Raw genomic sequence first — 14,348 nt, forward strand, 5'->3', positions numbered from 1 at the left:
TGGACTTTCAGATCTGGAAGCCAAACCATGGAGATAGTTCTTAGAGTAATTGAAATTCATTTTCACCGCAACTAAAAACTACACTTCGTCCCATAATATCTGACAAGAGCAATAAACCAGGCATGTCAATTGCTTCCCATAGGAGCAAGCGCGCGTTTTAGAGGTCAGGAGATCCTGAGCGCTTTACAGCGGAAAGGAAAGAGACAGACGAAAGAGGTAGTATATGCCGCTTTGTCGACCTGTGTTCAGGGATGGACAGCACTGATTCAATAGATAAAGGGAAGAGAACTTATTAAAACTGTATCCATGTTAATTTTTAGATTTGTCTGAGAAGTATAAGAACGTAAGTTTTACTTTTAATGCTCATTTTTTACAAGTTTGATTTTTTTTATCAAAAGAAATATTTTCTCAACTTCTTTTTATAGAAAAGTGAAATTTTCAGGTATAGGCCTATTTATTTAGTAGCCTTACAGAATGTTTTCGTAAATCCAATATACCGTAAATACGTATTACTGAGGACAGTGTATTGAAAATTTTGAAAATATTCGCATGGAAATTGTTTGTAAAGAAATTAATTAACAAAGTAACTACTGAATTTGAAAGGCATGTTGGTCCGACAAGTTAACAAATTTAAAGAAACAAATATCAAAAGTCCTTCAATAACTGTCTATTCAAAAATACAAAATATTACATAGGTTACATGAACATATTCTGACTAGCGCTTTCGCTATTATAATAGATCTTCAGGTCAGACTTGCGTGATATTAAGCTTTTCATATAAAGACATAGATGGACAAGTAACGTTGAAATGTGTTAAGGTACATGACGTGAAGATATGAAAATACAATGGTAAGAAAAGTAAAATTTGACTTATGAACAGTCTAATATATATGACAGTAAAACCTTCATAAGGTCTCAAAAATTAATACATAAAAGTATTTGACATGTGTGCAGCTTATAGATCAAAATTTGTTTTTTTTTTTTTTTTTTTTTTTTTTTAAACAAATACCATTGTATTTTTATATCTTCACGTCATGTACCTTAACACATTTCGACGTTACTTGTCCGTCTATGTCTTTATATGAAAAGCTTAATATCACGCAAGTCTGACCTGAAGATGCTATTATAATAGCGAAAGCGCTAGTCAGAATATGTTCATGTATTTTGTATTTTTGAATAGACAGTTATTGAAGGACTTTTGATATTTGTTTCTTTAAAGTAACTACTGATACATCATAAGCAAAAGATATGTCCCCATGTATTGTAAAAAGTCAGCACTATAGTTTCAGCACATTTCGAGAAAATAATTTAATATTCTGATGATAGGAACTTGTTCACCAGTATCACCTTAAAAACATAATGCATAAAGAGTTTTGTTATGGAATATTAGTTACACTTAAAACATATACAGCACCTAGGTAACTTTGCTTTGTACTGTAATATTGTGTTGATTAGTTTATTGATTACTTTTATAAGGCTAAATGTATCATCAATATAAATTCCAACTTATCATGTCATACTCAATCTCTCTTTTTTTTTGGGGGGGGGGGATATCACTTTCTTTATGAATGATGTGTCTCATCCATTTAGTACAGTATAGTTGTACTACTATGGAATTTATGTGAATATTCCTTCTTAACTCTTTATTATGTTATTAACATTTAAAACATAACTGCAATATTAAGAAATTGGTATCAGTAATTTTGTTTTAAAGACAATATAGATAATATCAAACACAAAGTAGCCATATAAAAATAACGAAATGAAATTTCACGTTCCGTTTGAAGTTTGTACACTACTGTTTTCGTAATCCAACAGGCTGCTTATTCATAACTTATACACAACCCTTCCTCTTTCCATACTTAGCTCTTGATGCCCGCGCTCGACGTCAAGATCAGAAAAATGCGCTTGCTTTGACATCACTGCAGTAAATAGTGCCGGAAGGGGAGGAGAGAATATTTATATCTCCTGTCACAGTCTGGAACGAAGTACAGATTGTAAGATTTGTGCCAAGTTTCTTTTCTGGATTATGATTTGATTCTCTTTTATCACCTACAGCTATATTTTTACAACACAAAAGTCGAGACTGGAGATGACTTTTTTTCTCTCTTTTTTTTTTTGTGACTTCTGTCGTTGCTAGAACAAGAGTCGATTCTCTTTTGTCACCTGTTTCCCTCGTGCCTCCGACATGGGGACATCACTAATGCAACCGTACTCAGGAGTCGATGCTCTTTTGTCACTTCTCTCGTCGTTCCGACACAGTATTCGTGGATGTAGGTTTAGAATTTACATTTGTCAGTGAATGTCCTTTCGTCCTTCCTGGGGCTGGCGGGGCTTGACGGACAGAACAATTATTACTCTGCCAGACATCTGCGTATAGTTCCCTGCCCGTACATTCCAGATCCAAAGCAAAGCATAAATGTTGACGTTGAATTCCTCAAGACGGAAGGAGAAACTTCAGACTGTACACAATAATGTAGCTAATATTAGTTCAAATCTGTGGCTTAGACATACCTCCTATAATTTCACATTGCATTGATTTGAGGTTAGGTGCCTGAGTGAGAAATGAGTTTTGTTTTTGTTGCAATAAAGCTGAATTTCTCCTTTTTCGTCTTAACGCTACTGGAGGCTATACATTATTAGGTATAGATCTGTCGGATTTCTATTCAGAGACAGGCTTTATTTTTACCATCAATCCAGACAAAAAAAAAAAAAAAATGTGTAGGTGTAGATACACACACACACACACACACACGCACGCACACACAAGGTAGGATGTACAAGCTATGACAACGTCTTCCTCGACTGTACCCATGATAAAATAGCCAAGGAGAAGAAAAGGCGTATGTTAATTGCAAGATAAGAGAAAAAAACTACAGTTTCCGCATAGTCGCTCATGTGAAAATCGACGACACACGACATAGTCCCCCGAATAGTCACTTTATATAAAATCAGACTGAAAAAGAATTCTGTCTCTGATAGAGGACTCCAGCAGAAAACTAATGACCATTTCTACTTCTTGTTGAGTTTCGACGCTAAATAGCGTATGTTGTAAATTTAATACTTGGTCTCTACTGTAGTATAGACCTGCTTTGTTCTTTTGTGACAATTGTTTCTTATAATCAGGGAAAGGATTTATATGTAAATACATATTTACTTATAAAGCTAATATAATTTATATTTTGCATTATCTTTATGTTTCACAATGTGTAGGGTTGAAAAATCCTACTTTTATTTTCCATATTTTTCCATATTTTAGAGTTTAGTACATATTTTCGTTAATTTCCATATATTTTCCATATTTCATATAAAACAGTCCATATTATATTAGGTTTAACAATAAAACAAAACAAAATTCCATTAACTTTTAAAAATACATTTCAACAATAGAGATTTAAACACATGTTCAGTAATCCCTTTAACATCAGAGTTATTTGAAAATTAGCAGTCCTATCAACAATGGGAAAGTAAGTTACAAAACTGTATTAATTTAATTTAAAATTTTTAACAGACTTCAGTTGTGCAGCTCAACAGTTAAATGCCAGTCAGAGTACACATAGGTTCAGTTTTGTAAATCATACTATAAAGACGGTAAATATGCCAAAAGTACGTCATTCAGTCAATTTAAAATCAAAACTAACAAGTTACATTTCAGAATTTAAAGAAGATGGTTTATCAACTGACAATAAAATATTATTTTGTAATTTGTGTCAGTGTGCAGTATCATCTACACAAAAGTTCCTGGTGCAACAACACATTACAACTAGTAAACATCAGGCCAACAAACAACTAAATTCCAAGCAGAGACAATTGTTTTTAACACAACCAACAACATCGAATGTAAGATCTGAGTTTAACATCGACCTGTGCCGTTCTCTCATCTCTGCTGATATTCCTCTCTACAAACTAAAGAATAAGGTCTTCAGGGAATTCCTTGAAAAATATACTCAACATACAATCCCGGATGAGTCAACACTTAGGAAGACGTATGCTCCATCCATCTACGATGAGACAATACAGAAGATAAGAGATGAAATTAAAGATAGTTCAATTTGGGTTTCCATTGATGAGACTCCCGACAAAGAAGGTAGACTTGTTGGTAATGTAGTTATCGGTTTGTTAAGTGAACAATATTCTGAACGAATTCTTTTACATTGTGATGTTCTAGAAAAGTGCAATAACAAAACTATAGTTAAACTGTTCAACGAAGCTATGGGTATCCTGTGGCCAAAGGGTATTATGTACGATAATGTGTTATTCTTTATTAGCGATGCTGCCCCTTATATGGTCAAAGCTGGACAAGCATTATCTGTTGTATATCCTAAATTGACTCATTTTACTTGTGTGGCGCATGCATTTCATCGTGTGGCAGAAGTGGTCAGAGACAATTTCCCTAAAGTAGATTTGTTGATTTCATCAGTGAAAAAAGTATTTCTCAAAGCTCCCAGTAGAGTTAACGTGTTGAAAGAAATGTACCCTGAAATTCCATTGCCACCAAAGCCAATTTTAACTAGATGGGGTACATGGCTAGAAGCAGTTGAATATTATGCCGAACATATAGACTCTATTAACAATGTTCTCCTTGCATTGGACTCTGAAGATGCAGTCTCAATTGATACTGCGAAAACAGTTACCTGTGACATAAGTGTGAAGAATGACTTAGCTCACATTCAGCATACATTTTCATGCATCATAAAAACGCTCAAAAGTCTCCAAAATAGGCACCTTTCACTATCTGAAAGTTTTGAAATTATAAATAGTACTGTGGAACAACTGAATCGTGGTAGAGGTAAAGTTGCAGATGCAGTAAGAGCTAAGGTGGACACTGTACTTTCAAAAAACCCTGGATATGAAGAACTACAAAAGGTTGTTGCTGTGATGAGTGGTGAATCAACAGTGAAGATTAACTTGGACTTATCCCCAGCAGACATTGTGAAATTGAATTATGTACCAGTTACTTCTTGTGACGTCGAACGCTCTTTTAGTCAGTATAAATCTATCCTCAGAGACAATAGAAGAAGATTCACTTTTCAGCACTTGAAAGAAATGTTTGTAACCTATTGTTATGGTAACAGACAATAAAAATTGTGTTTTGTTGAAACTACATTGGAAGATAAGGTACGTCCATTATATTTTTTGTTTAGTTTGATTAAAATGTACCAATATTTAACGTACATAGTCATTTTTTTATAATTTTAAGTCCATATTTAATTCCATATTTTGGTAAAAATCCATATTTAATTCCATATTTTGGTAAAAATAACTACATATATATTTACATATTTCATATATTTTTAGTCCATATAAATCCGTTCCCTGCTTATAATATTATATTCCTATTATCCCTGTTATCAGTCGTGGCGAAAATGTGACTCAAGAGCACATTGTGGCTCGCAATGATAGCTGTGCATTTCTCTTGCTTCTTACCTCCGCCAACCCCCACCCTCTCACTCACTGTAGTCAAACTCCGTTCCATTTGTATTTGTCTCTTACCTGCGAGTGGCGTATCGTCGCAATGTCTCTCACGAAACCATGTACCTCTACAAAAACGAAAGTTTCATGTAGGATGGGAGGACGCATTTTTTTTTGCTGCCAATATGGTGAGAATATTAAATGTATGATTTTTTCACAAGTATTACGAGGAAAACGGTTGTATAACATAAAACGGCATTATACTACATGTTACTCATGAAACATTGAAGGTGCTATTCATAGACATTTCGCAGCACGCGCTACGAGCGTACTAAGCTAGCCTCGGCTATCCACTGGTTACTTGTACAGAATTCAAATCATATCCTATCGCTAACACTGGTTTATGAATACGAAAAACGCTGATCATCCACCGAAAGCTCGCGCTAAAAATGTCTATGAATACGGCCCTAAAACATTATATTATTATTATTATTATTATTATTATTATTATTATTATTATTATTATTTCGATCCTTTTTGCGGTTAGGTTTTCAATTTAAACTCACAGATTTACAATGTAATGTTACAATGAAAGCTAGATGTAAGGACTTGACAAATGTTGAACTTTTCAAAATCTTTGCCAAAAAATAAATTTCCGAAGCTTCGTTCTTTCGCTTGCTCTGTTGAAGCCATGTTCGCTACAACTTACGTTTGTGAAAAATTATTTTCAACAATGAAAATATTAAAAAACCTAATTTATATTATGACTGATAGACAAATACCTTCGTGATGAACTACGACTGTTAATAAGTGACCTAATTCCTGATTTTGAAACTGTGTCGCAGAGACATTCTGAAGACAGTTAATTTTAGGTTGTGATATTGTTCATTTCTTTCTTCGTTACACGTACTAAACATTAGTTTGTAGCCTGGTACTGTATAAAATTATATTTAAGTGCTTGACGTAGGGAAAATGAAAATCCGTTAATAAGTCAGACAGTTGCTTCACTTCCCCTTCGGGTGCCCGCCTCCCTCCATAGGTGCTATGCACGTTGCAGGTTATACAGTGACTCGGCGCACGATTGCATTTTCGCCACCGCTGCCGTAGAGTCACCCTATGTGAAATCACACTGAAAAAGAATCCTGTCTCTGATAGAGGACTTCAGGCGAAAACTGTTGAGCATTTCTACCCTTTGTTGAGTTTCGACGCTAAATAGCGTATGTTTTCAATTTAATACTTGGTATCTACTGTAGTATAGAGCTGCTTTCTTCTTTTATGACAATTGTTTCTTATAATTAGTTACATTCCTATTATCCCTGTTGTAATATTTTTCTTCACCCGGATTGTTTGCAACTGAAATAGGCTACGTAAATTTTATTTAACGTTCTAAACAAAACCTATGAAAGAAACCAATTATTTACGATTCATTTCTCAAAAATATATTGCTGTCATACAATTCCCATTGTATCTCAGAGGGTTATTTTCAGCTATAATTAACTTTGATCAATGTGCTGTTCGTTCTGTAATGGAATCTGGACTGAACTACACAATTGGAGCATTGTTATCTTAACATTCGAAGCATAGCATTTTTTTGTTAATTCCAGCACGGAAACTTTTCACAAGAGCAGGTCAAAGCGCCTTTTGTAAATTTCTAAATAATAAGTGGTTTACAAATTTTCAGCCTCAAAGAATAATTTTGAAATAATATTCAAAAATAGCATAAAATGTTATGGTCATGACTATCCAAGCTACTTTTCTAATTGATGGATACGAGGGAAAAGTACTTTTTGGTTATTGTAGCTAAGCATAGGACAAAATTGTAAACATGTGCCTAGGTAAATGAAGTTAAATGTTCAAGAGAATGTAGAGAATAATTGTGATGTCTTCTATTGTTATATGCTTGAATTTTAACATAATTTAGTAGTAAAATTCTTTTGCAGAACGAAAAGTTACACTTCTCGGATCAAATTTCTGCACATTTAAAGGACAAACCTGCAATTATTTCAGTATTTATTATCATAATACAATGATCTCTTAAATTGACTGAACATATTGGAAATTAAAAGAATGGCTTTCGCAAAATACAATATGAAGTATTTCATATAATAGAACTTTTATTTCTAAAAGGAAGTAAAAACGAGCAAAGTTTTATTCAACTTTTTTGTTTGAAATATCAGAAAGAGTAACCCCCTAAAATTAATGGCATTACTTACAGTTCTTCCTGTATAAAATAGTCTACCTATCTTACACCGCATTGGACTGTATACCTAAAACAAGACAAAGAAAAGAAGAGTGATTAAATTATTTAGTTTCGGTTGTCCGCTGACTAATAGTTAAAGAAATTGAACTGTAAACGGTACCTAATATTCACAACATGACAAAGGAACAGATATATAGCGACACGCTTGAAGTAAGTAGGGCTATTATGAGAAAGCATAATATGCTTTCTCATGAGTATGTTACATTCGTGACACTATTTTTGTCATCCTAATCATGAAAACAACATATTGTTTCCGTATTACTAATGATAAGCTAATGAAATTACCTCGTCATCATTTTTTCTATAGTAATATCACAAGAGACCTGAGTTTTGCCGATAAATCCACGATCGAAGCGACTATTTCGTGAATAAAATAAAAATGTAAATAATATATCTCTAAAATTCGCTCACAAAATGTTAATAATCGTATATTTATGAATACTTAACCTATTCAGACATTTTGGAAGTTGAAATAGATGAATAACGATTACTGCAATAACCTCACTTGCCGAATACTTCCGACGCGCAGCCTCTGCTGCTGAATTGGCCGTGAAGAAAAAAAGTCAGTAAGTATGCTCATCTTTTAGACAATTATAACTTTGTCCCCTTTGCTGTGGAGACCTTCGGTCCTTGGAGTCATGACGCTAAAGTTTTAGTATCTCAAATCGGCCAAATTTTGATCTCCATTACCGGTGATCGTCGTTGCAGTACTTATTTGCGTCAACGTTTAAGTATTGCAATTCAACGCGGAAATGCATTGAGCGTTTTGGGTACTCTTCTTGAGTCCAGCCCTTTGTATGAACTCTTTCGCTTGTAAAATTTATTTAGTATTCCGTATGTAAATATTTTTATTTAGTTGCAATAAAGACATTGAATGTTATTCAGTAATGCCAATTGAGAAAAAAGAAATACAGGTTTAAAAAATATTAATTACATGTACTGCGCTTCTCTCTTGTTATTATAACAGACAGGGTACGATTTAACGTGGGGATGGGAGGGATTGTGGGATTTCTTCCTCTGTTGGAAAGTTATCCCCCCTCAGAAATTAATATTAACATCCCTGCCAGGGATAACTTCTTTCGCCCTTCACAAAATATAATTGTTTCAATACGAGTTTATGTACTTTATAAAGTACAAAGTAAGCAAAGAAAATAATATTGATGTATTATCATCACCGGCAAGCTGACAACAATCAATAATTTAGGAATTACAAATCTTATCTTAAGCCTGTTCACAGATATAATTATTATTATGACCAAGATGCAAGACAAGCAACTCAGTGCGACCAAGCGTTGAGCCGTATCGAATGAGGATAATAATAATTATTTTATGTGTGGTATTCCCTATCTAGGATTTTACCCCCCCCCCCCCACTCATCAGATATCTTAAATCGCACCCTGATAACAGAACTACGTTTTCAATATCTACTGAAATTATAATTTAATTTAAACATTTTATAGTATAATTAGAAATAACCTGATTAATACATTAATTAAATGAAAAATTGTTATGAAGGAGTGTAATTTTCTTTAGATACAAAGGATATCGAATTAGAAGATGAAGATATAGATGTGGAAGTAGGATTTCGCACTTTATTTAGTACAATGGATTCATGTTAATCGATTTACGTGGAAACAGTTGGCGACACTGACTAAACAAAAGAACGGCCATGCGATAAATTGATAGTAATAAATCGAGCTGCAGAAATTATCGCGATGTAGACTATGATTGGTTGGAATTCAAAATTTCATTACACCTGATTGTCCGAAAATGGAATGACGTCATTTAAACGAAATAGTCTTAGTAAATCCTGCAGTTTAAGAAGAACATATTTACCATGTTGTCACAGATAGGAGTTAATACTCTGTTACTTTTAAGATTCTATTCCAGTCAATCTTATTCCGAAAGTTCATTACAACACAATTTCATTTCCGTCTCCCGTATCTAGGAAACGATGTCAAAATTTTAGTGCAAGAGTGTCTCAAAGTTAGTCAGTCATTCTCTGAGTATTTTTTGTATACAATTGAAAACGACGGTTAATTCAACCCCTCTCGACCTCTTAACACAGACGACAACAACCAGTGGGTTGGTAGGGGTTAGCGCGGGGGTGTTGGAGATTCGGTGACGACAGAGGGTGGCTCTTGCCTGTTGCATATTTCATGTCGAGAGATCGGAATTGGGTCGGGACGTAAACAGAGACTAATGTGATAACGCCAGGAGCCACTTTCGCTATCAACCCCCTCCACAAACCTCTTCCTTTGAGAGCGCTTTCTCCCCTTCTTTTTTGTGTACATGAGAACAATACACCAGGGCATATACGATTACGTATAGAGCGAGAATAGAGCGCTAGATGGAGTTGAAGATTTTTTTTCATCCATTCAACTAAAATACAAGGAACTTGTTTTAAAAGTGCTCCTTTTCAACATTTCTGTTTTTCTGATGTTTTCGAACTAGACGCTGGTGACTGAGTCCATATGTCCGTAAGCTGTATTATCTAATATGAAATCCTATGTATATTTTACTAACATAATTTGAGTGACCTATAATATCTATATTAGTCCTATACTAACTTAGTATTATGACAAGTGTTGTATTGCATGTTTCCACGTATTCACATTTTTTTTTTATGTTCTAGTGATATTCAAATTATTTTATATTTTTGTTTTCATACTTTCCGATAATGGTATATCTCTAATGTGATAAGTTGAGCTATATATAATCATAATTTTCCTTATTGTGTGTACTTAATATTGTATTCACTGTATGCTTTGTACTGCACTATTTTATTACTATTATTATTATTATTATTATTATTATTATTATTATTATTACTATTATTATTATTATTAATATTATTATCATCATCATCATTATTACTATTCTTATTTATTATTATTATTATTATTATTACTATTATTATTATGAATAATTGTCTTATTTTTTTTATACTTTGTATACCTCATTTATCTTGACCTGCTGTTCGCATTTTATTATGCTTTTTTCTTTCTTTCTTTCTTTCTGCATGTTATATATTATGTCTGATTTCTTCTTACTCGTTTACATTTTATTATTATCTTATTCAGTTTTGTGTGTAAAATTGTAGTGTACTTTGTAAATTTGTAGTGTTTTTTTGTAACGCAGTCTTTACTCCTGGTTGTGTGTTAGAGAAGGCCGTATGGCCTTAACTCTGCCAGGTTAAATACATTATTATTATTATTATTATTATTATTATTATTATTATTATTATTATTATTATTATTATTATTATTATACCGATAGAAAATGTAAAGGCTTTTTTGGAGAGGAAATTGACATCTATTACCATGTAAATGTTTATTTCTATACCGTCCAAGACCATTTATTCATTCATTCATAGTGTTCTGCCCAAGGGCAGATCTTTCACTGCAAACCCAACATGCTCCAATCTTTCCTATTTTCTGTCTTTTCTAATCTTCTCACATGATCCATATATCTTAATGTCGTCTAGGAATGGGATTTTATCAATATTTCTATTTAATCCTGTAGGGTTATTTGATCCTGTTTGGTTTGAAATAGTAAATATAATATTACAGCTGCTATTACAATAGATGAAAGTAGAAAGTGGAATGTGAAGATTCGATTTAGCGTTGCGTTATCTAACGCAAAACCTCGTCTATCATCTGATATTTTCTTCTGCCCTTAACTCTTCTCCCGTTCACCATTCCGTCCACTGCATCCTTCAGTAGGCAGTTTCTTCTCAGCCAATGACCCAGCCAATTCCTTTTCCTCTTCCTGACCAGATTCAGCATCATTCTTTCTTCACCCACTCTTCCCAACACAGCTTCATTTCTTATTCTGTCTGTCCACTTCACACGCTCCATTCTTCTCCATATCCACATTTCAAATGCTTCTATTCGTTTCTCTTCATTTCGTCGTAATATCCATGTTTCTACCCCAATACAATGCCACACTTCACACAAAGCACTTCACTAGTATCTTCCTTAGTTCTTTCTTCCAGAAGCCTGCAGAAGATGCTACTTTTTCTCTTAAAGTCTTTCTTTGGCATTGCTATCCTCCTTTTGACTTCCTGGCAGCAGCTCATGTTACTGCTTATAGTACGCCCCAAGTATATGAAGCTATCCACTTGTTTTACTGCCCATTTAAAATTCGCACGTTTACCTTCTTTATTTTTCTTCCTCTGACCATGATCTTTGTTTTGTTTGAATTTATCTTCATCCCATACTTTTCGCAGCTGTTATTTAGCTCTAGTAGTACACCGTGTTCCGCTTATAAGTATAATAAAAGAAATAGTTATAATTTCATAACAATGCATGCAAATGGGTTAAGATTGGTACCATTGTAAAGAGGAAATTGGGAAGTTTTAATCCATTGTTGTTACTTATTTTTAGAAGACTCACGCATGCGCAGATCATTAAATAAGAGAATTCGTATCGTATCTTTAGTCAGTCAGCATGTGGACGCCACAGCAGAAAGCCTTTTGTGTGCTGTCATTAGCAGAACATAGATCCATAATTCGTGTACAGCGCTTGTTTCGCCGTCAGTACAATCTTAGACCGAGGGAAGCTGTACCGACGTACGTCTCAATAATGAAATGGGATAGGCAGCTCAGAGAAACAGGAAGTTTGTTGTCTAATGCAGGTAAACATTCCAAGCGTAAAGTGTCTGACGAAAATGTCGAACGCATTCGCGAGGCATTTCAGAGAAGCCCGCGGAAATCCATTCGACAGGCTAGTGTGCAGTTGAACATCCCACCAACAACAGTGCATACAGTGCTCCATAAAAGATTGCGTTTGCGAGCGTACAAGCTGCAACTTCATCAGATGATTACGCCGAATGATAAACTGGAACGAAAACGCTTTGCAGAAACAATGTTGGATAAAGTGGACGATGACGACACATTTCTAACTCGAGTCTGTTTCTCAGATGAGGCAACCTTCCACGTCAGTGGAAAAGTAAACCGACACAATTGTCGCATCTGGGGGTCGGAAAATCCAAGTGTCGTAATTGAACACCAACGGGATTCCCCTAAATGGAATGTTTGGTGTGGGATCATGCGTGACAGAATCATTGGTCCCTATTTCTTTGCTGAAAAGACAGTCACTGCAAACACGTACCTGGATATGTTGCAACTGTATGCTGTGCCACAACTCCCAGATGGAGCAATTTTCCAGCAAGATGGGGCTCCACCACACTTTGCCAACATGGTTCGCACATTCTTAGACGAACAATTCCCTGCAAGATGGATCGGAAGAGGATCACCGTACATCACATGGCCTGCCAGATCACCAGATCTAACACCACCTGATTTTTTCCTGTGGGGGTTTGTTAAGGACCAGGTCTACAGGACGCCAGTACGTGATTTGGCAGACTTACAAGAAAGAATTTATGCTGCTGTCAACAATGTTACACCACAGATGCTTCATAACACTTGGGTCGAGGTTGAATACCGGTTGGATATTTCCCGTGCCACCAATGGAAGCCATGTTGAGGTTTATGGAACATAAGGTAACAAAAATTCCCAGTTTTCATTCTTTGTAGCAGTTGGTTTCAACTATATACTTGTATTAATTCAGAAGTTATAGCTATTTCTTTTGTTATACTTATAAGCGGAACACGGTGTATATTATCTCTTAGTATCATCTCCTCTTCTACTAGAGGTCTCGCAAGTACGGATTACCGACGGAAGGAATGCGAATCAAACAATGCGATAAGGAAGAGCGGGCGACAGGAAAGGTCACGAGATAACTTGAATGATATTCAAGAGTACAGTCGGAAGAGAAATGACATCGATAGAATCAGTCTTGGGTTGTGATAGCATACATTATGACTTTAGTTTGCTCCATTGCATGTGAATACGTGTCTTGTATCGCACGGTATTATTATTTCATTCGTAAACATATGTCGCGCGTTTAATTAGCTTCGAATTTTTCTCTTGCTACGTTCTTTATTTCCACAGCGATGTCCTCATTTGTTCATCTTCTTGGAAGAGACAGTACTTCCATCGGCCCGCACCTCTCCCCCCTCGGCGTGCCTACATACACACGTCAAAACAGACAGCAACGCCACCATTGCTTTTCGGTAATCGTTTCTCGCGCGAGCTATAACAACGCCATATCATCACAAAGACAGTTGAGATCTCTAATAAAACAGCAACCCAATTTAGAAAACTGAATTTTATAGGAGAAGTTCCATTTGAATTATTCATTTCTGGGTTACATTTTATTAACAAGTTTTAGGTTATAGTTTTATGAAATAAAACAATATTGTAGCATAAAGTTTTTGTGTTTGTGTACTTGTTGGGTGCGGAATAATGAACGATTATTTAAGCCAGTGGTCGTCAGCACTCGCTGAAATGTGCAAAGGGTAAGTGGTGCCGTCCCGTGTGCACCGTCGTGGAGCAGGAAGAGATAGAAAGCATACCCGCTAGCAGCTACGAGTGCACCATGATGCACTGCGTTTTCCTCGGGTAAGGGACCCTAGCCCCAGGGTGCTCTGTGCTGACCACTCTGATTTAAGCTTTACTTTGCACGTTGTTTTATTTTAATTCTTCTTTGCTATACTGAATTAAACTTTGCTTCATTATAAATATACTTACTTACAAATGGCTTTTAAGGAACCCGAAGGTTCATTGCCGCCCTCACATAAGCCCGCCATCGGTCCCTATCCTGAGCAAGAT

At 35.1% G+C, this 14,348-nt stretch overlaps 1 protein-coding gene across 1 annotated transcript in view; it reads right to left on the minus strand.

Moving 5' to 3' along the window:
• The window catches only part of LOC138710145 (uncharacterized), a 333,732-nt gene extending 320,435 nt beyond the window's left edge, over positions 1-13,297 (minus strand). Inside the window, exon 1 of the transcript XR_011335096.1 lies at positions 12,787-13,297. The gene's annotated coding sequence lies outside the window, so the exon portion shown is untranslated. The remainder of the gene's footprint in view (positions 1-12,786) is intronic.
• Positions 13,298-14,348: the final 1,051 nt, after the last annotated feature.

Source organism: Periplaneta americana, chromosome 12 (assembly GCF_040183065.1).
Source record: "Periplaneta americana isolate PAMFEO1 chromosome 12, P.americana_PAMFEO1_priV1, whole genome shotgun sequence".
NCBI lineage: Eukaryota > Metazoa > Arthropoda > Insecta > Blattodea > Blattidae > Periplaneta > Periplaneta americana.